At 41.4% G+C, this 20,440-nt stretch overlaps 1 protein-coding gene across 2 annotated transcripts in view; it reads right to left on the bottom strand.

Annotated features, from left to right (window-relative positions):
• pparab (peroxisome proliferator-activated receptor alpha b) overlaps positions 1-19,069 on the bottom strand; it is a 55,949-nt gene extending 36,880 nt beyond the window's left edge. The window contains exon 1 of one of the 2 annotated variants that reach the window (XM_014124067.3): positions 18,889-19,069. The gene's annotated coding sequence lies outside the window, so the exon portion shown is untranslated. 2 annotated transcript variants of the gene reach the window in all.
• Between the last annotated feature and the right edge of the window lie 1,371 nt (positions 19,070-20,440).

Below are 20,440 nucleotides of genomic sequence, written 5' to 3'. Positions count from 1 at the left end.
GGCCAATGGTGACTTTAAAACAGTTACAGAGTTTAATGGCTGTAATAGGAGAAAACAGGATGGATCAATAACATTGGAGTTACTCCACAATACTAACTTAATTGACAGACTGAAAACAAGGAAGCCTGTACAGCATAAACATAATCCAAAATATGAATCCTGTTTGCAACAAGGCACTAAAGTAATACTGCTAAAAATTTGGCAAAGAATTTGAAAAAGAAATGTACTTTATGTCCTGAATACTAAGTGTTATGTTTGGGGCAAATCCGATACAACACGTCACTGAGTACCACTCTCCATATTTTCAAGCCTGGTGGTGGCTGCATCATTTTATGGGTATGCTTGTCATCGGCAAGAACTAGGGAGTTTTTTGTATAAAAAGAAACAGAATAGCACAGAGAAATTCCTAGAGGAAAACCTGGTTAAGTCTGCTTTCCAACAGACACCGGGAGACAAATTCACCTTTCAGCAGGACAGTAACCTAAAACACAAGGCTACCAAGACGACATTGAATGTTCCTGAATGGCCTAGTTACAGTTTTCACTTAAATCGGCTTAAAAATCTATGGCTGTCTAGCAATGATCAACAACTAACTTGACAGAGCTTGAAGAATTTAAAAAATAATAATGTGCAAATATTGTACAATCCTGGTGTGCAAAGCTCTGAAAGACTTACCCAGAAAGACTCTGCTGTAATCGCTGCCAAAGGTGGTTCTAACATGTATTGACTCAGTGGTGTGAATACTTACGTAAATGTGTATTTCTGTATTTCATTTTCAATACATTTGCTAACATTACGGGGTATTGTGTGTAGATGTTTGAGAAGAAAAAAAAAAGTAGTCCATTTTGAATCCAGGCTGTAACACAACAAAATGTGGAATAAGTCAAAAGGTATGAATACTTTCTGAAGGCACTGTAGTTTGCTGTCAGTGCATGAAGGGCAGCATTTGGTCAAGGTTCCTCTTTATTCTGTGGAGCGTGTAAATGGTGGTCATTTGTCACGGATGTGAAGTAAGCTCACCGAATTATTTTCTTACTTGTTTGTAGCACACCCAATGGGCTAAAACAATAGCAGACGCACAACAATGAGTTTTTCTCCTCTTCGTATTACAGCAGGAACAGCATGTGCATGAAAACAAACTGACAGACAGACAGACAGATACAGAAAGCCTGAGGAGGCTGAGAACAGAACAGGGTCTGACCTCCTGACGTGTGAATTCTGTCTGTTTCTGAGGTGAATATTACTACTACAAGGACAAATGTTGGGAGATGGACATTGGGAGCACTTCTCCCCACTAGACAGCTGTGTGGGTCCTGTTACATTTTCCAGTATGACATTGGAGTCCTGTACTACCCCAGTCTGGCTGCCAAGTCAGCCTACATGTTTGTTAGGTTGGAAGCTAGGCATGCGCTGACGTGCGTACAGGCCTGGCGACGGACAGTTGGGTCATTCCACGAATAGAGTGCCTTTTATGTCCCTCAGACATTACATGCTGATCAGACATTCCGCGTTGCGTGCGCGAGCGTTGCAAAATAAATGTACGCATACAGTACCAGTCAAAGGTTTGGACACACCTACTCATTTAAGGGTCTTTATTTGGACTATTTTCTACATTGTAGAATAGTGAAGACATCAAAACTATGAAATAGCACATATGGAATCATCTAGTAACCAGAAAAGTGTTAAACAAATCAAAATCTATTTTATATTGAGATTCTTCAAAGTAGCCCTCCTTTGCCTTGATGACAGCTTTGCACACTCTTGGCATTCTCTCAACCAGCTTCATGAGGTTGTCACTTGGAACACATTTCAATTAACAGGTGTGCCTTGTTAAAATCGTGTGCCATCATGCATAAATGTATTTTGTCCCCCCACACCAAACGCGATCACGACACGCAGGTTAAAATATCAAGACAAACTCTGAACCAATTACATTAATTTGGGGACAGGTTGAAAAGCATTAAACATGTATGGCAATTTAGCTAGCTAGCTTGCACTTGCTAGCTAATTTATCCTATTCAGATAGCTTGCTGTTGCTAGCTAATTTGTCCTGGGATATAAAACATTGAGTTGTTATTTTACCTGAAATGCACAAGATCCTCTACTCCGACAATTAATCCACACATAAAACGGTCAACCGAATCGTTTCTAGTCATCTCTCCTCCTTCCAGGCTCTTTCTTCTCTGGACTATATATTGCGATTGGCAACTTCCATAAATTAGGTGCATTATCGCCACCGACCTCATTTGTCTTTCAGTCACCCACATGGGTATAACCAATGAGGAAATGGCACGTGGGTACCTGCTTCTATAAACCAATGAGGAGATGGGAGAGGCAGGACTTGCAGCACGATCTGCGTCAGAAATAGAACTGATTTCTATTTTTTCCCTTGGCAACGCAGACGCTCGTTGGTGCGCGCGAGCAGTGTGGGTGCAATAATTTAATAACATAGATTTCTACATTTATTTTGCAATGGTGTAGTCAGCCTGTTAATGTGTTTGAGCCAATCAGTTGTGTTGTGACAAGTTAGAGGTGGTATACAGAAGATAGTCAAGACCAAGTCGATATTATGGCATATTAACAGCTCAAATAAGCAAAGATAAACGTTAGTCCATCAATACTTTAAGACATGAAGGTCAGTCAATACGGAAAATGTCAAGATTTTCAAAAACCATCAAGCGCTATGATGAAACTGGCTCTCATGAGGACTGCCACAGGAAAGGAAGACCCAGAGCTACCTCTGCTGTAGAGGATAAGTTCATTAGAGTTAGATTGCAGCCCAAATAAATGCTTCACAGAGTTCAAGTAAGACACATCTCAACATTAACTGTTCAGAGGAGACTGCCTGAATCAGGCCTTCATGGTCGAATTGCTGCAAAGAAACACTACTAAAGGTCACCAATAAAAATAAGAAACTTGCTTAGGCCAAGAAACATGAGCAATGGGCATTTGACCGGTGGAAATCTGTCCTTTGGTCTGATAAGTCCAAATTTGAGATTTTTGGTTACAACCGCCGTGTCTTTGTGAGACGCAGTGTCGATGAAAGGATGATGGAGGTGTGATGGTGTGGGGGTGCTTGGCTGGTGACACTGTCAGTGATTTATTTAGAATTCAAGGCACACTTAACAAGCATGACTACCACAGCATTCTGCAGCGATACACCATCCCATCTGGTTTGCGCTTAGTGGGACTATCATTTGTTTTTCAACAGGACAATGACCCAACACACCTCCAGGCTGTGTAAGGGCTATTTGACCAAGAAGGAGAGTGATGGAGTGCTGCATCAGATGACCTGGCTTCCACAATCACCCGACCTCAACCCAATTGAAATGGTTTGGGATGAGTTGGACCGCCCGCAGAGTGAAGGAACAGCAGCCAACATGTGCTCAGCATATGTGACCCGTTTCAGGAAACTAGGCTTATGAACTTGGTTCTATTTTACACGCTTGACGCGCTGCACCTCTCCCATCTACTCATTGCTTTTTAAGAGCATATACCCACGTGGGTGACTGAGGTCCACACTCTAGTCCAGTTGGTGGCGGAAATGCACCTTAAAGTTGGTTGCCTGCCGCCTTATAAAATCCACAGAAAAAGAACAAGAAAGATGAACGGGGAGAGATTTATCAAAGAAAATGAAAAACTAACTAGGTTTCCCCTTTTCATCTGTGGATTTATTGTCAGAGTAGGGAAAACTCAATGTTGTATGACTCAAAATTGATAAAAAAATTGATACAATTTTGACAGAAATTCGACAGCTTAAAAATGACCATATACATTTCAGATAAAATAACAACTCAATGTTTATTTTCTAGGACAAATTAGCTAGCAACAGCAAGCTAACTAAATGTCCATGAATGTTTCATGTGTGTTTCAATCTGTCCCCAAATTAATACAGATGGTTCACAGTTGGTTTTGGTATTTTAACTTTCGTGTCATGAACATGTCTGGTAGGGATAGACAAAATCTAAATGTGCACAATGCTACGCGCAGACACATGCGTGGAGCTGGTCTGGTCAGCATGTTAGGTGTGTACATTTTGATAAAACTCTCAATTTAACAGTTGAATCACATACCTCTTTGCTGTACCTAAGCTAAACCATGTTAACAATTCCAGAATTAGTGTGTTTTCATTAAAATAAGAAAAAAATAAGTTAAGATGACATTGTCAACCCTGTCACTTTATTATTTCTTTACACCCCTTTTTCTCCCCAAATTGGTAGTTACAGTCTTCTCCCATTGCTGCAACTCCCGTACGGACTCGGGAGAGGCGAAGGTCGAGAGCTGTGGTCCTCCAAAACACAACCCTGCACCAACGTGTCAGAGGAAACACAGTACAACTGGCGACCATGTCAGCGTACATGTGCCCCGGCCCGCCACAGGAGTCGCTAGAGCATGATGGGACAAGGACATCCCGGCCGGCCAAACCCTCCCCTAACCCGGACAACGCTGGGCCAATTGTGCGTCACTTCATGGGTCTCTCGGTCACGGCTGGCTGCAACATAGACCGGGATCGAACCCGGATCTGTAGTGACACTTCAAGCACTGCAGTGCCTTAGACCGCTGCGCCACTCGGGAGGCCCTTACTTGCCACTTTTATAGTCATGTTGCAAATTTAACCTCTTGAGATGGGAAATGTCCTCTGGTCTGATGAAACAAAAATAGAACTGTTTGGCCATAATGACCATGTTATGTTTGGAGGAAAAAGGGGGAGGCTTGCAGGCCAAAGAACACCATCCCAACCATGAAGCACAGGGGTGGCAGCATCATGTTATGGGGGTGCTTTGCTGCAGGAGGGACTGGTGCACTTCACAAAATAGATGGCTCATGAGGATGGAAAATTATTTGGATTTATTGAAGCAATATCTCAAGACAACAGTCAGGAAGTTTAATTTTGGTTGCAAATGGGTCTTCCGAATGGACAATGACCGCAAGAATACTTCCAAAGTTGTGGCAAAATGGCTTAAGGACAACAAAGTCAAGGTATTGGAGTGGCCATCACAAAGCCCTGGCCTCAATCCTATAGAAAATTTGTGGGCAGAACTGAAAAAGCGTGTGCGAGCAAGGAGGCCTACAAACCTGACTCAGTTACACCAACTCTGTCAGGAGGAATGGGCCAAAATTCACCCAACTTATTGTGGGAAGCTTGTGGAAGGCTACTTGAAACGTTTGACCCAAGTTAAACAATTTAAAGGCAATGCTACCAAATACTAATTGAGTGTATATAAACTTCTGACCCACGGGAATGTGATGAAAGAAATAAAAGCTGAAATAAATCATTCTCTCCACTATTATTCTGATATTTCACATTCTTAAAATAAAGTGGTGGTCCTAACTGACTTAAGACAGGGTTACTAGGATTAAATGTCAGGAATTGTGAAAAACTGAGTTAAAATGTATTTGGCTAAGGTGTATGTAAACTTCCGACTTCAACTGTATGTTTGTTATGAAGTTGAAATTGTGTTCTTTATCACAGAATGTTAAAATTAGTTGAAATAAATAGTTATTTTTGACCAAATGATTCGACCCAAAAGGCCCTCTATTGGTGGAATGACCCAGTCCATGTAGTTTACTACACACTACTATTGCTGCTGTTTCAGCCTGAGGGAGTTGTGATAGGGTTAGTGCAACAGTGCAACCTAAACTAACGGTTGGAGTTGACAAACAAAACTGTTCCTGGGCCAGCGCTTGGACGGCCCTAATTTCACACTAACAGTCTGTGTGCCTCTTAAACACACACACACACTACTATTTTGTCAGCTTAATTCATTATATTCACTCTAACAACATTCATATGCTAAATAGGTTCTAAGATTATTTGAACTGCGACAGTTTCCCATATATATATATATATATATATATATATATATATATATATATATATATATATATATATATATATATATATATATATGTCTCTCTTCACAACACGGGTCAGTTTGCCTGTGTAAATGAGCATACAGACTTGCAGCATACAGAACCACTGGAAAACACCAGCACTCCTGACCAGCCAAGACTCTTAGGTATCACCCTTATAAACAGTCTTAATTAAGCTCCAAGGAATATAGCAGGAACAGCCCTTCTCCATAGTACATTGTTGATAATGAGTGACCACTTATACCCAGGCTCATCCAATCCACCGATCAGGCTGTTTGAGGGAAAACATTAATACAACGTTGCAGTTACACTCTGAGTCAGGCTCTACAGTACATCCATGGTCGAACATCTACGGAGACTGGTCAGGGCTTAACCCAGTAATGGAATTAGACATTACTAGAGCAGAAGAGGCTGAAGCTACGTGATTGATGACAATTTCTCTAGACAGGCCTCATGTGGCCAGACGTGCCCAACCCCACCGGCACATTGACCCCTATCCCCACCTCCCACACCTTTGGCCAAATACCCCTCTGCTCCAACCAGACAGATACAGTAGACCTTGAGAGATCCACTCAAGGGAGCCCATTACTATCATCATAGATGTAAGCCCCTTGGGGTTCAAGTTACCCTGACAGTCAGTCAGGTGACATCAGTGGGCCATGAGGATGGCGCTGCCCGAGCAGTAGTTCAGGCTAGCACCTGTCCAGAGCAGCTTACATTAAGTTTGGCTATGACCCAATCCTATAGATGGGACTGAGGAACTTTACCATGGAAGATCTGGTCCTGCATTCCAAATGGCACCCTATTCCCTACGTAGTGCTGTACTTCCCAAATGGCACCCTATTCCCTACGTAGTGCACTACTTCCCAAATGACATCAGTCAGGCTGTGTTTTCAGAGGAGGTTCAAATTGTATCTCTCTCATACGTCCCTGGAGCTAATCCAATGGTTACTAGAGAGAGAGCGGGACAAACATAGAGGGAAAAACAAAGACAGAGAGTGACAAAGAGAAAGCAAAAGAGACTTCTCTGTTATTTACCGTTGTAAGGTGTCCTCCAAGGACCTTAGTTTGTCAAAACTCTTATAAAAAAGGTTTGTGCCCATAGCGGAACCCTTTTTTGTGCCCTCTGTTTAGGGTTCTTCATAGAATCCACTATATATGTTTCTACCTAGAACACTCTATGAAAGGTTCTGCCTAGAACCCTCTATGAAGGGTTCTAACAAAAACCATTGTATCATCTAAAGGTTCTTCTTAGAACCCTCTATGAACAGTTCTACCAGTGTTATTAGCCTTTACGATTAAATTATTTATGACAATACATTATATATATCAGAAGGCCTATCGTTGAGAGCCTAATTATAGGCCCTCACAGTGGTGTTAGGAAGCGCCTGGTTTACAGGCCACAAGTACGTTTGATACCGGAGCTCCGAGGCATGCAACGAAATTGCTAAGTAGTTTGCTTCAAAACAGTGCGCTAATACTTGTATAACTTTATCAGAAGGACGTGTGGAATTTTTTTATCAGCCACAACATTCATTCAGAATTAAGATTAAATACTGAGACTACCTCAATCATCTAAACTGGAAAAACCATCCCACTAACGGGTGCAATGAGTCCTCCTACTAACAGATTGGATGTTATTTATCTTTGTGTAGCATCACAAAGAGTGGAGAGAGAGAGAGAGAGAGAGAGAGAGAGAGAGAGAGAGAGAGAGAGAGAGATCATGAGCAGATGGACTCCCGCATGTTTTTACAAAAAGATAGAAACAGTAAACTTGGATTTTTCCGCAAGGACATATACAGGATACTACCCTCCACAACATAACCTTCACTCCAAATCAAAATTCCAAAACTAAAACCTGATTTGGACAAAATTACCTGGAAGGATTCCTACTACCAAAGATGCAGCCAGGACACTTCAATTGTAAATAATCTAATGTTTTGCTTTCGTTGTAAAGCCTTTTTGAAATCGGACAATGTGGTTAGATTAACGAGAGTCTTGTCTTTAAAATGGTGTAAAATAGTCATATGTTTGAGAAATTGAAGTAATAGCATTTCTAAGGTATTTGAATATCGCGCCACTCGATTCCACTGGCTGTTAACTAGGTGGGACAATTTCGTCCCACATACCCTAGAGAGGTTAAGCATTAAACTTTCAAATAGCTCTTTGTTGACTGTTGCTGGGTGTTATTGTCCTCCATAAACACCGGCCTGTACCTTAAATGCCCTTAGCTCTCTCCTGGCCAATTAAACTAAGTCTGAATTTGTCCTGCTAGGTGACCTAAACTGGGACATGCTTAAACCACCTGATCAAGTCCTAAAGCAATGGGACTCCCTAAATCTTTCTCAGATTATTACCAATCCTATGGAAAATGCTACTCTCCTTGATGTTATCCTCACAACTAATCCTGATAGGTATCAGTCTGGTGTTTCCTGTAATGACCCTAGTGATCACTGATTTACAGCCTGTATTCGTAATGGCTGCTCAGTAAAATGACCTGTCCTGATTTGTCATAGATGCTTGCTAAAAAACTTTAATGAGCAAGCCTTCCTTCATGACCTGGCCTCTGTAAATTGGTATAGAATCAGCTTGAGCCATTCTGTCAAAGTCGCTTGGACCTTCTTTTTTTAATATTTTCAGTGGTATTGTTAACAAACACACCCCCATAAAGAAAATGAGCATTAAAAACAGGTTCAGCCCCTTGGTCGACCGTGATCTGGCAGAGTTACTCCACCTCAAGTATTCCCTTTGGCGAATCGCTCGAAACACGCATACTCAGGCTGACTGGCTCTCGTTCCGGCAATTGAGAAATGAGTGCACTCAGGCTATCCGGAAGGCCAAAGTTAGTTACTTTACGGAGCAGTTCTCTCTCTGTGGGTCTAATCCCAAGACGTTCTGGAAAACGGTTAAAGACCTAGAGAGAAAACCCTCCTCCTCACAGCTTCCCATGTCCCTTAATGTTGATGATGTGGTTGTTACTGACAAGGAGCACATGGCTGAGCTCTATAATCACCACTTCATTAAGTGAGGAGTCCTATTTGAATCAGCCATGCCTCCTTGCCCATCCAACATTTCCTCATCTCCCACAGCCTTCTAATGAGACTAGCCTCGATGCTCCTCCCTCTTTTCCCCCTGCCCCGATACAAACTTTGTCCCTTCAGGCGGTCAGTGAGTCTGAGATGCTAAAGGAGCTCCTTAAACTTGATCCCAAAAAAACATCTGGGTCAGATGGTTTAGACCCTTTCTTCTTTAGGATTGCAGCCCCTATCATCATCGCCAAGCCTATCTCTGACCTTTTTAACCTGTCTCTCCTCTCTGGGGAGGTTCCCATTGCTTGGAAGGCAGCCACGGTGCGTCCTTTATTTAAAGGAGGAGATCAAGCTGATCCTAACTGTTATAAGCCTATTTTTATTTTGCCCTGTTTATCAAAAAGTGTTGGAAAAACTTGTCAATAATCAACTGACTGGCTTTCTTGATGTCTATAGTATTCTTTCTGGTATGCAATCTGGTTTACGCTCAGGTTATGGATGTGTCACTGCAGTCTTAAAGGTACTAAATGATGTCACCATTGCCCTTGATTCTAAACAATGTTGTGCTGCTATTTTTATTGACTAGGCCAAAGCTTGTGATACGGTAGATCATTCCATTCTCGTGGGCCGGCTGAGGAGTATTGGTGTCTCTGAGGGGTCTTTGGCCTGATTTGCTAACTACTTCTCTCAAAGAGTGCAGTGTATAATGTCAGAACATCTGCTGTCTCAGCCACTGCCTGTCACCGAGTGAGTACAGCAAGGCTCGATCCTAGGCCCCACGCTCTTCTCAATTTACATCAACAACATAGCTCAGGCAGTAGGAAGCTCTCTCTCACCCATTTATATGCAGATGATACAGTCATACTCAGCTGGAGTACTCCGTGGATTTTGTGTTAAACACTCCACAACAAAGCTTTCTTAGCGTCCAACAAGCTTTCTCTGCTCTTAACCTTGTTCTGAACACCTCCAAAACAAATGTAATGTGGTTCGGTAAGAAGAATGCCCCTCTCCCCACTAGTGTGATTACTACCTCTGAGGGTTTAGAGCTTGAGGTAGTCACCTCATACAAGTACTTGGGAGTACAGCTAGACGGTACATTGTCCTTCTCTCAGCACATATCAAAGCTGCAGGCTAAGGTTAAATCTAGACTTGGCTTCCTCTATCGTAATTGCTCCTCTTACACCCCAGCTGCAAAACTAACTAAGATGCACAGCAAAAAAAACACTCAAACGATAGTTTTATCTCCATCTCTTAATTTAAAGACTCATTCATGGACACTCTTACTGACAGTTGTGGCTGCTTCACGTAATGTATTGTTGTCTCTACCTTATTGCCCTTTGTACTCTTGTCTGTGCCCAATAATGTTTGTACAATGTTTTGTGCTGCTACCATGTTATGCTGCTGCCATATTGTGTTTCTACCATGTTGTTGTCATGTTCTGTTGCTACCATGCTTTGTTGTCATGTATTGCCGCCATGCTGTTGTTGTCTTAGGTCTCTCTTTATGTAGGGTTGTGGTGTTTCTCATGTCGTGATGTGTGTTTTGTCCTATATTTTTATTTTATTTTTTATTTTTAAGCCCAGCCCCCGTACCTTTTGGTAGGCCGTCATTGTACTTGCCTAGTTAAATAACGGTTAAATAAAAAATCTAAAAATAATAATGAAATTAATCAACCAATCAATGTATAATGCAAAAAACAGATATTAAAACAAACAATTCTGAAAATCACCCGCAATAGAGCATGCTGGGAAATATGATATATGGTTCTATATAGAACCCTTCTTGCCATCTGAAGAATCCTTCTTGCCTTCCAAAGAATCATAAAAAAAAACTTTGTTTCAAAAAGTTATCTGATAATAACCCCTATCCCTCTGCAAAGAACCCTATTGGATCCTTTTTTTCTAAGAGTGTACACAAGCTTGAGGAATACCAGAAGGGCCCTGTAGTCTCCAACATCAATGGGAGGGCTGTGGGTTTATTGAACACTTTTTTCTAAGAGGAGTGGATAGCAGAGTAAAGCAAAAAGCATTGTCAATCCAGCGTTTGCATTGGCTGTATAGCATTTACTGCGATGCGGCCTCTGCAGAAGTCAGGGGATTCATACTTCTTGCACTTTCAGGAGCAGAGCAGAGCTGTTGTGAAGGAAGTTGTCAGGGAAGGGAGTTTGTGATTATACAGGACGTTTCACCCGACCTACCGTCAACCAATCATGTCAATGTGGAGCTATAACATTTGGGAGACGCACGGCATCGCCATACGGAGCTTGATTTGGCATCCAGAGATGCCGCAATTGTGCCACACCCTCCGTACGGAGCCTCCGAGCCACATCAAGCATAAATCGGCTTTAAGAGACTCGCACATATCCTCACATAGTCAGTCGCGCAGGCAGAGAAGTACACACACATAAACACGTCGCCAAACCAGTACACACGTGTGTGCACGAACGCACGCATGCACTCACACAGAGTTACCAACATACCCACATGCTCGCCGATACCTCCATGAACACATTCTCTGTACTACAGCAGACTCTTGATACTGCTTCTATGGTGACATTTCCCTTCAGAAGGACTCTCACCTCCCTAATGAACATGCATACCAGGCTTCTGAAAGAGGACGTGTGCAGTAACCTACTGACATGTTGTTCTCGGAATCACAGAGAAAGAAAGGTGATAAATGCAATATTGAAAGCAGTAAAGACGAAACCGGAAAGTCCTGTTTGAGGAGGGGAAAAAAATAAAGCCCTCCCCTCTGTCTCTCATTCTTTCTATGGCTCTGTGTCTCTATGCAGCTGTCTAAAGCAGCCAAGCCAATTACAGGTCTCAAGTTCCAGTGGTGTAAAGTACTTCAGTAAAAATACTTTAAAGTAGTACTTAAGTCGTTTTGGGGGGTATCTGTACATGACTTGACTAATAATATTTACTTTTACTTTTCTTCAGGAATGTAGTGAAGTATGTACTTTTTACTCCATACATTTGAATGCTTAGCAGGAAAGGAAAATGGTCTAATTCACACACGTATCAAGACAACATCCCTGGTCATCCCTACTGCCTCTAATCTGGCGTACTCTCTAAACACATGCTGCATTTGTAAATGATGTCTGAGAGTTGGAGCGTGCCCCTGGTTATTCGTAAATAAATAAAAACTAGAAAATGTGGCCGTCTGCTTTGCTTAATATAAGGAATTTGAAATGATTTATACTTGTACTTTTGAAACTTAAGTACATTTTAGCAGTTACATTTACTTTTGATACTTAAGTATATTTAAAACCAAATACTTTTGGACTTTAACTCAAGTAGATTTTTACTTGGTGACTTTCACTTGAGTCATTTTCTATTAAAGGTATCTTTACATTTACTCAAGTATGACAATTGGGTACTTTTTCCACCAATGTCAAGTTCCTACAGACAAGTCTCTCACAGTGCTGCCAAACCTTTAGAAACGTACTGCCTAAGAACAGAACAGGAGAAGTATCCCATAGCTCCCATAGGAATAGACTAAACATGTACAACACATGGTTAGGAAGGGACTATGTCCTGAGATTGAGGGTCATAGACATTATGCAGGTACTATTCATCTGCAGTGGTTCTACACTATAGTTCTGTGCTCCATGATGTGAAGTTGCATGGAAAGCTCTGATGAGAAATTGTACCTTTTTGAAAGCTAAAGAAGATCCATTGGGTTCTGTCAGTGCATGCAGTAACCAACTCAACAGGCAACTACCAACTTGCTGCTGGTGGAACAAGTGTCATGCAGCTCAAATCCCCCTGTATCATTGGTGCAGCGGAGACAACAGTTTTGCAGGTGCACATTGAAGGGCTCTTGAGGAATACTTCATACATCAATATCAGATCAATTTCTATAAAATCTTTGCAACTGAAAATGCGGTTCTCAGCAACTTCAGCTTGCAATCAACATAGTTTAGCCACATGCACAAAAGAAGGAAAGTGAGTAGACCTCCTTGTGCATGAACATGAACACTTTGGGATATGCAACCATGGCAGATCATTAATGGATATTAAACCAAAAGGAAACTTTGCAGCATGATAAGGGCCATTGTGGAAAGTTTTCACTGATGGGAGGGTGACCTTTGAACTAAAGGCAAACTCCACGTCCACACACCCCTGGCAGTATGGACAAGGGCCCCAAGGCAGCAACCAAAGATAATTATTATGTAACCGTCAACTACCACTGCAGTCAGTTTGTGTCCAGGCTAGAATGTAAAACAATTCCAGTAAAATGAACAGTGCATTACTGGCAGCAATTTGCCAATAAGTTATTGTAATTTATTTTACACTACAGCTATTGTATTTCATTTTATGGTAATCCTTTTTACAGTACCAACATGTTTACTGTATTCTAATTTACAGTATATTACTGGAATTACTCATGCCGTGACATATTACCCAGTGTTCTTTGCAAGTTTTAATTTTTACATTTAGGTAATTTAGCGGGCACTCTTGCCCTTAGCAACTTACAGTCACTGCATTCAATAAAGGTTGATAAAAATAACGCTTATCACAGTCATAGCAATTAAAACGTGTCTATAACCGTTACTGAAAATGTTGTTATAGTTAAGGATCCATTGGTTTTGAAAATAATTGCATACTGAACAAAAATATGAATGCAACATGCAACAATTTCAAAAAGTTTACTGAGTTACAGTTCATATGAGGAAATTGGTAAATTCATTAGGCTTTAATCTACGGATGACTGGGAATAAAGATATGCATCTATTAATCACAGATACCTTAAAATAAATGGGCCTCGGGATCTCGTCATGGTGTTTATGTGCATTCAAATTGCCATTGATAAAAATGCAATTGTGTTCGTTGTCTGTAGTTTCTGCCTGCCCAAACCATAACCCCACGGCCAGTATGGGACAATCTGTTCCCAACGTTGACATCAGCAAACCACCCGCCCACGATGGCGCCGGAGGAGATGGCAGCCGTTTTACGGGCTCCTAACCAGCTGTGCTATTTTCTGTGTTTTTTCGCATTGTTTGTAACTTATTTTGCACATAATGTTGCTGCTACTGTCTCTTATGACCGAAAATAGTTTCTGTATATCAGAACAGCGGTTACTCACCTCGAACTGGACAAAGATTTTTTCTTTAATGAGTCCGATGTGAAGGATACACTGCTTCACCAAGACCAGGCCCAAATCCCCATTATTCGTGTAAAGAAAATACGGAAATTCAAGGGGCGGAGATTGGGGTGCCTTGTGAAAATTTGTCGGCGAGTGCGTAACCAGCCTCTACCATCTGTTCTATTGGCCAACGTGCAATTACTGGAGAATAAAATGGATGATCTCCGTTCGAGACTATCCTACTAATGGGACATTAAAAACTGTAATATCTTACGTTCCACTGAGTTGTGGCTGAACGACGACACGGATAATATACATTTGGCTGGGTTTTCTGTGCATCGGCAGTGCAGAACCGCTACGTCTGGTAAGACGAACGGTGGGGGTGTGTGTATATTTGTCAATAACAGCTGTTGCGCAATGTCTAATATTAAGGAAGTCTCAAGGTATTGCTTGCCTGAGGTAAGCAATAGATTGCCCCATGGTGGGGTTAAGCTACGGACAATGAACAAAATTGCATTTTATCGATGGCAATTTGAATGCACAGAGATACAGTGACGTGATCCTGAGGCCCATTGTCGTGCCATTCATCCGCCACCATCACCTCCTGTTTCAGCATGATAATGCACAGCCCCATGTCGCAAGGATCTGTACACAATTCCTGGAAGATGAAAATGTCCCAGTTCTTCCATGGCCTGCATACTCACCAAACATGTCCCCCATTGAGCATATAAGGATCGAAGTGTACGACAGCATGTTCCAGTTCACGCCAGTATCCAGTAACATTGCACAGCCATTGAAGAGGAGTGGGACAACATTCCACAGGCCACAATCAACAGCCTGATCAACATTATGCAAAGGAGATGTGTCGTACTGCGTGAGGCAAATGGTGGTCACACCAGATAGTGACTGGTTTTCTGATCCACGCCCCTACTTTCTTTAAAAGGTATTGGTGAACAACAGATGAAATATCTGTATTCCCAGTCATATGATATATCCGTAGATAAGGCCTAACAAATTTTATAAAATTGACTGATTTCCTTATATGAACTGTAACACAGTAAAATCTTTGAAATTGTTGCATTTATTTTTCAGTATATGTTTATTCAGTATAAATGTTATTATTAAGGAACTACTACCACATATCACTTCAATTGGTACAGCACTCTCACTAAAGGATGCATATGTTAATGATCAGCGATTATTTCTCTTCCCACAATATTTCTCCACAATAAACCATCATTTACAGTTTGCTGCAGTAAATATATAGCAAAACAGCAAAACAGCAATTTAGACCTTAACAAAAGCATCTAAACTGACAGTGACTACTAGGCAAAACAGATCAAAGGGACATGGCTGCAACTCAAATATTAAAGGTTCTCTAGTCAGAGGGTGTGCTCGCCACCACCCGCCCCGAGATGCCAGCACGGCAAGGCCCCGCCCCCGGCCCAAAGTGATTTTCCAAGGGCGGGAAAAACCTAGCCCCGCCTGACACCCAGCTGAGCGTGGAAGCGAGCGTACCCATAACTACCCGGACCAGCACACAGCGTGAAGCCAAACCACAAAACATAAATAACGAAAAGCAAAACATACAATAATCCTACGCCCACCCTCACCCCTGATTGGAGGACCTCAAACATTTACACTGTACATTTGTGTATATAACTATTTCAACGGTCATCAATTCTACCCTTCAGATAGCCACAGATCAACCCAAATGTCCCAATAAATCATCATTGTAACATTTCCCCAAGCAATACATCCCTCCATTCTCCCACGGCGTCTCACTCGGGACTTGAACCTCCCCATCTGCAACATTTCTGCCAAAATTGCCTTGAAAATAAACATTTTACCCAAGGCAGCAATGATATTTCCTATTGACTGACTATGTTCCTTCAAATCCCCTAACAATAGAGTTTCAAGGTGCAACCGCACCCTGATATTATGGCATAACAACCATTCCTGGACCCAAAAACAAGCTACCGATGGACAGTACCAAAATATATGCTCTACAGATTCTGCCTCATGGCAGAGTCTGCAACTGTCTGACTGTTGAATTTTATATAATAGCTTATATTGAAAAAATCTAAATTGATGCATCAGTTGTTGTCTTGTATATCAGTTCATAAACTCGATGCCATGGTATTGGGACATCGAAAATCTGTTCCCAACTATCTTGTATGTAGCATAGTGGTCAACCCTCTTGACAATAAGTGAAACAGATTTTTTACGATTTATATTAGTTATTTTAAACCATTTATGATCTTTAATTGGTGGCAGACAAACAAATTCATTCCTTTCTCTTTAAAGTAATTGCCTTTTCCATTTTTGTGGCAGAGCTGTGATGAGATGGTTACAATTTTGTATTGCGTCTTCTAGGGGATAAAATTGGAATTGTAGCCAACTCTGTATCGCTTCACTTAAAATAAGGTTACTTTAAACAGGGTTCCATTGTCAATCCACCAGAAATTGATAGTTTTAATCTGTATAACAGCAAAGAGACCCCTTTTGAACATCAGATGTGCCTCTCTTAGTAGCCTACTGGAAAACCAGTTGGGATTTAGATACAGTTTCAGTATTTAAAAAAAATGTTTTAACCTTTATTTAACTAGGCAAGTCAGTTAAGAACAAATTGTTATTTTCAATGATTTTCAAGGAACAGTGGGTTAACTGCCTTGTTCAGGGGCAGAACAACAGATTTGTACCTTGTCAGCTCGGGGATTCGATCTTGCAACCTTTCGGTTACTAGTCCAACACTCTAACCACTAGGCTAACGCTGCCGAGTAGCTTTGAGAGAGAGAGGTTTAATGCCTTGATATTTAGTAGTTTTAGCTCTCCAAACTCAATAAATACAACTTTTTTTTTTCTACTACTTTGATCAGTCTCCTATATATACATAGTTGTTAGGGAACCACTACCACATACCAGTTAAATTGGTACAGCATTCTCACTAACGGGTGAAACAAATATAGCTGCTTATAAGACACACCTCAAAATATGTTAATGAGTAAGAAACAACAATACCACACACCCACTAGTGTGCAAAAGGTTTTTGGCACTCCAAAAATTAGGTATTGATATTGTATTCTGAATCACAGTAAATTACTGACAGCAATTAGCCAGTAAGTTACTGTAGTGTTTCAGGACAAGGTTGGTAGAATTCCTAAAATACAGTATATTATCGTATTCTGTGGGGATACAGCATTCTCACTCACGGTTGCAACAAATATGGGCGGCAGGTAGCCTTGCTGTTAAGAGCGATGGACCTGAAAGGTCGTATGTTTGAATCCACCGGGCCGGCAAGGTGGAAAAATCTCAACAACTAGTTCCTGAGCGTCTATTAAGGCAACCGCCAGCACTTCTCTGATTTAAAGGTTGGGTTAAATGTGGAGGACACATTTGGTTGAATGCATTCAGTTGTGCAACTGTCTAGGTATCCCTTTTCCCCAAATATAGCTTATTTAAGGCACACCTAGAAATATGTCAGAGACTCCCTAAACTGAATACAGTAGGTTACTGTAGAATGCACAATACCTTTCTGTAAACACTGTAGAATGCACAGTAAAATACAGTAAATGTGTTACACAGTATTAATTATGGTGCATTGTCAGAGACTCTCCTCCCACAATGCACCATAATTAATACTGTAAAACACATTTATGGTATTTTACTGTGCATTCTACAGAAAGGTCTTGTGCATTCTACGGTAATCTATTATATTCAGTTTATACAATATCATACTGTTGATTAATACAAGTTACTGATACAATTACAAAACGTCTAACAGTATATCCTTACAAAGCCTCATATAGAATACTGTGACCCATGTGTAACAAATTCAGAAAAATAGTGGATGACTAAAAGAATGGGTTAAAATCTCAACAAGCCTGGATGTAGAAAAACCCAGGCAGCATTCCTGTAGCTTGGGGGACTGGGACAGGTACAGCAGGATTTGGATCAAGTTTCAGACTCACAGAGGAAGTGTGCAATTTGGCACTGAATGCCACCCTCAGAGAGTGGGGTCACAGCCAGGGCCTGCCATTATCAACAGTGACCCTGGAGCAATTGGGGTTAAGTACTGTACGTTGTTCAAGATTTTTCACCTTGTCGACATGGGGATTCGAACCCAATGCTCTAACCTCTAGGCTACATGCTGCTCCAACAACTGTCCTAGACAAACATTTTAGCTCCATCCCTGAATATGTCCTCAACACCACCTCTCACCCCTATTTGACATAGCAAGACAAACTTCAAAGTGTAGGCTAACTGGTGCATGGGACAATAAAACATGTTTTTGTCTTAACTTATCACTTCTGCAATGAGAAAAATCTTGAACATTTTCTATAAGTTAAATGTATATCCTAAAATAGAACATCTCTCTCAAGCTCCAAATATTAGGGTAAGGCTCCAATAGGGCAAACATTTGTTACTTTGATTCAAGGAGTGTGCAGTGCAACATGTAGCCTAGTCTATGCGTGGGAAAAATAACTTAAATGTCTTGCATGTGCAACTTGGAGTATAAGACTGTCACAAAACTCTCATGGGCAGTTGTTTATTCATAGTAGTAACAGACTACAGGAGTTATGAACAGCCTTACATCACAAAAAAGCATGTATCGATATCCATGTCGGATGCGCCGGCGTGCTCGATGTGAAATCAGAATATACAATAACAATGGCCCCAGATATCTTGTTGCAACACTATCCATTCATAGATTTTCTGTTATTTTGCTGAAACTATAAATATGAATGGAATAAATTCCCTCACAAACATCAGTCGATGAACACAGGCAAATTCGAATCGTAACATTTCAATTCTATGTCAACACCATATAGACATAAAGTAATGCAATTCACATCAATATGTGCAGTAATAACGCGATCAAATTGATCTACCTTACAGTAGACAGCCCGATCTGAAGCCGCCATATCGTCAGAAATCTAGGTGCGTTGAGAAACTGTCAGTGCGAGATCGGGAGGAACGAGGAGAGAAAAATAGTCCCCTTCTACACGTCCTTGTTTGTCTCCTAAACAACGCTGTCGCTGTCAAAATTCCCCACCACACTGACCACAGAGCTCGACCCACCCGCCGGAACTGACGTCATAACTGACAGCTGAGGCAAAAGAAGCACACACCCCTGACACACCTATCATTTCAACGAATAGAAAAAGATCTCAATTGTCAAGCCTCGCGTCCTCGCTCCTCGTCTCCTTCTCAACACCCATTGGATGAGAAAGCCAGAGGTCCCGCCTCTCTGTCCTTCTCCTCCAATAGATTTTGAGAAGGAGGAGGGGAGAGAGGACTCGAGAAGAATGATATTGAGATTCTCCCCATGTCTTTTCCTTGTTCAGGACCCCTCCTAACAATGAAATGACATGAGGGAGCAAGGCAAGAACAGTCCGCATAATCCAACTCTGTCCACTAGTCGCTGTTTGCCAATGTAGTAGGAAAGAATGTCACAGAAGCATCAATAACACTAAATATGGGCATTATAAGAACTTTCATGCTCTACTTTTATGCCCTCATATCTACATTTACTCAATGTTTATATACCTGTATTACCATGTTATAAACATAAAGACACACAAACACACAGGTCGTTATTGTAAAATAGAATGTGTTCTCAATGACTTACCTGTTAAATAGTGGCAAAATAAACACACACATTCCACTTCAAGTGCCCCCTACTAGTTCCCTGAATCCCATGTCATGCCCCCCTCTGCCTCCACAGCTCACCACTGGCCCAAGAGAGTACACTCTTAAAATATGCTGGGTTATTTTTGACTCAGCCAGTTGGGTCACTTGAAAGCCTTGTTCACATTGGCAGTTTGAAGTGACTCAAATCCTATTTATTTGCATATCCGATTCGAATCTGTTCTTTCTCCTGCAGTCTGAACAGCCAAAAAAAACACCTGTATTATGACCATTAGTGTAGCCATGTCACCTTTGTAGGTGGTTTGAAGTCAGATACAAATCTGATTTCTGGCCATGTGACTTGTGTCTGAATGGTCAAATCTGATTTATTTACCCTCAAGTGGCTTTTAGACTGTTATTTGACATATCTTGTTGCTTGCTAGCTACTCTGTTTAAAGTTTTGACAATAATATGTGGTAGCTAACTAGCTTGTTAATTGTTTACAAACAAATCAGTGAATGTGCTAGAAAGCTAAACAGCTACCTAGCTAGCTAGTTGACTGCTGTGGCTAGCTAGCTAGTTGACTGCTGTGGCTAGCTAGCTAGTTGACTGCTGTGGCTAGCTAGCTAGTTGACTGCTAGGGCTAGCTAGCTAGTTGACTGCTAGCTAGTTGACTGCTGTGGCTAGCTAGCTAGTTGACTGCTGTGGCTACCTAGCCTGTTGACTGCTGTGGCTAGCTAGCTAGTTGACTGCTGTGGCTACCTAGTCTGTTGACTGCTGTGGCTAGCTAGCTAGTTGACTTTTGTGGCTAGCTAGCT

The sequence above is a fragment of the Salmo salar genome, chromosome 10 (genome assembly GCF_965601325.2).
Source record: "Salmo salar chromosome 10, fSalSal1, whole genome shotgun sequence".
NCBI classification, from domain to species: domain Eukaryota; kingdom Metazoa; phylum Chordata; class Actinopteri; order Salmoniformes; family Salmonidae; genus Salmo; species Salmo salar.
The sequence above is the reverse complement of the archived record's forward strand: the minus strand, read 5'-3'. Positions and strand labels throughout refer to the sequence as shown.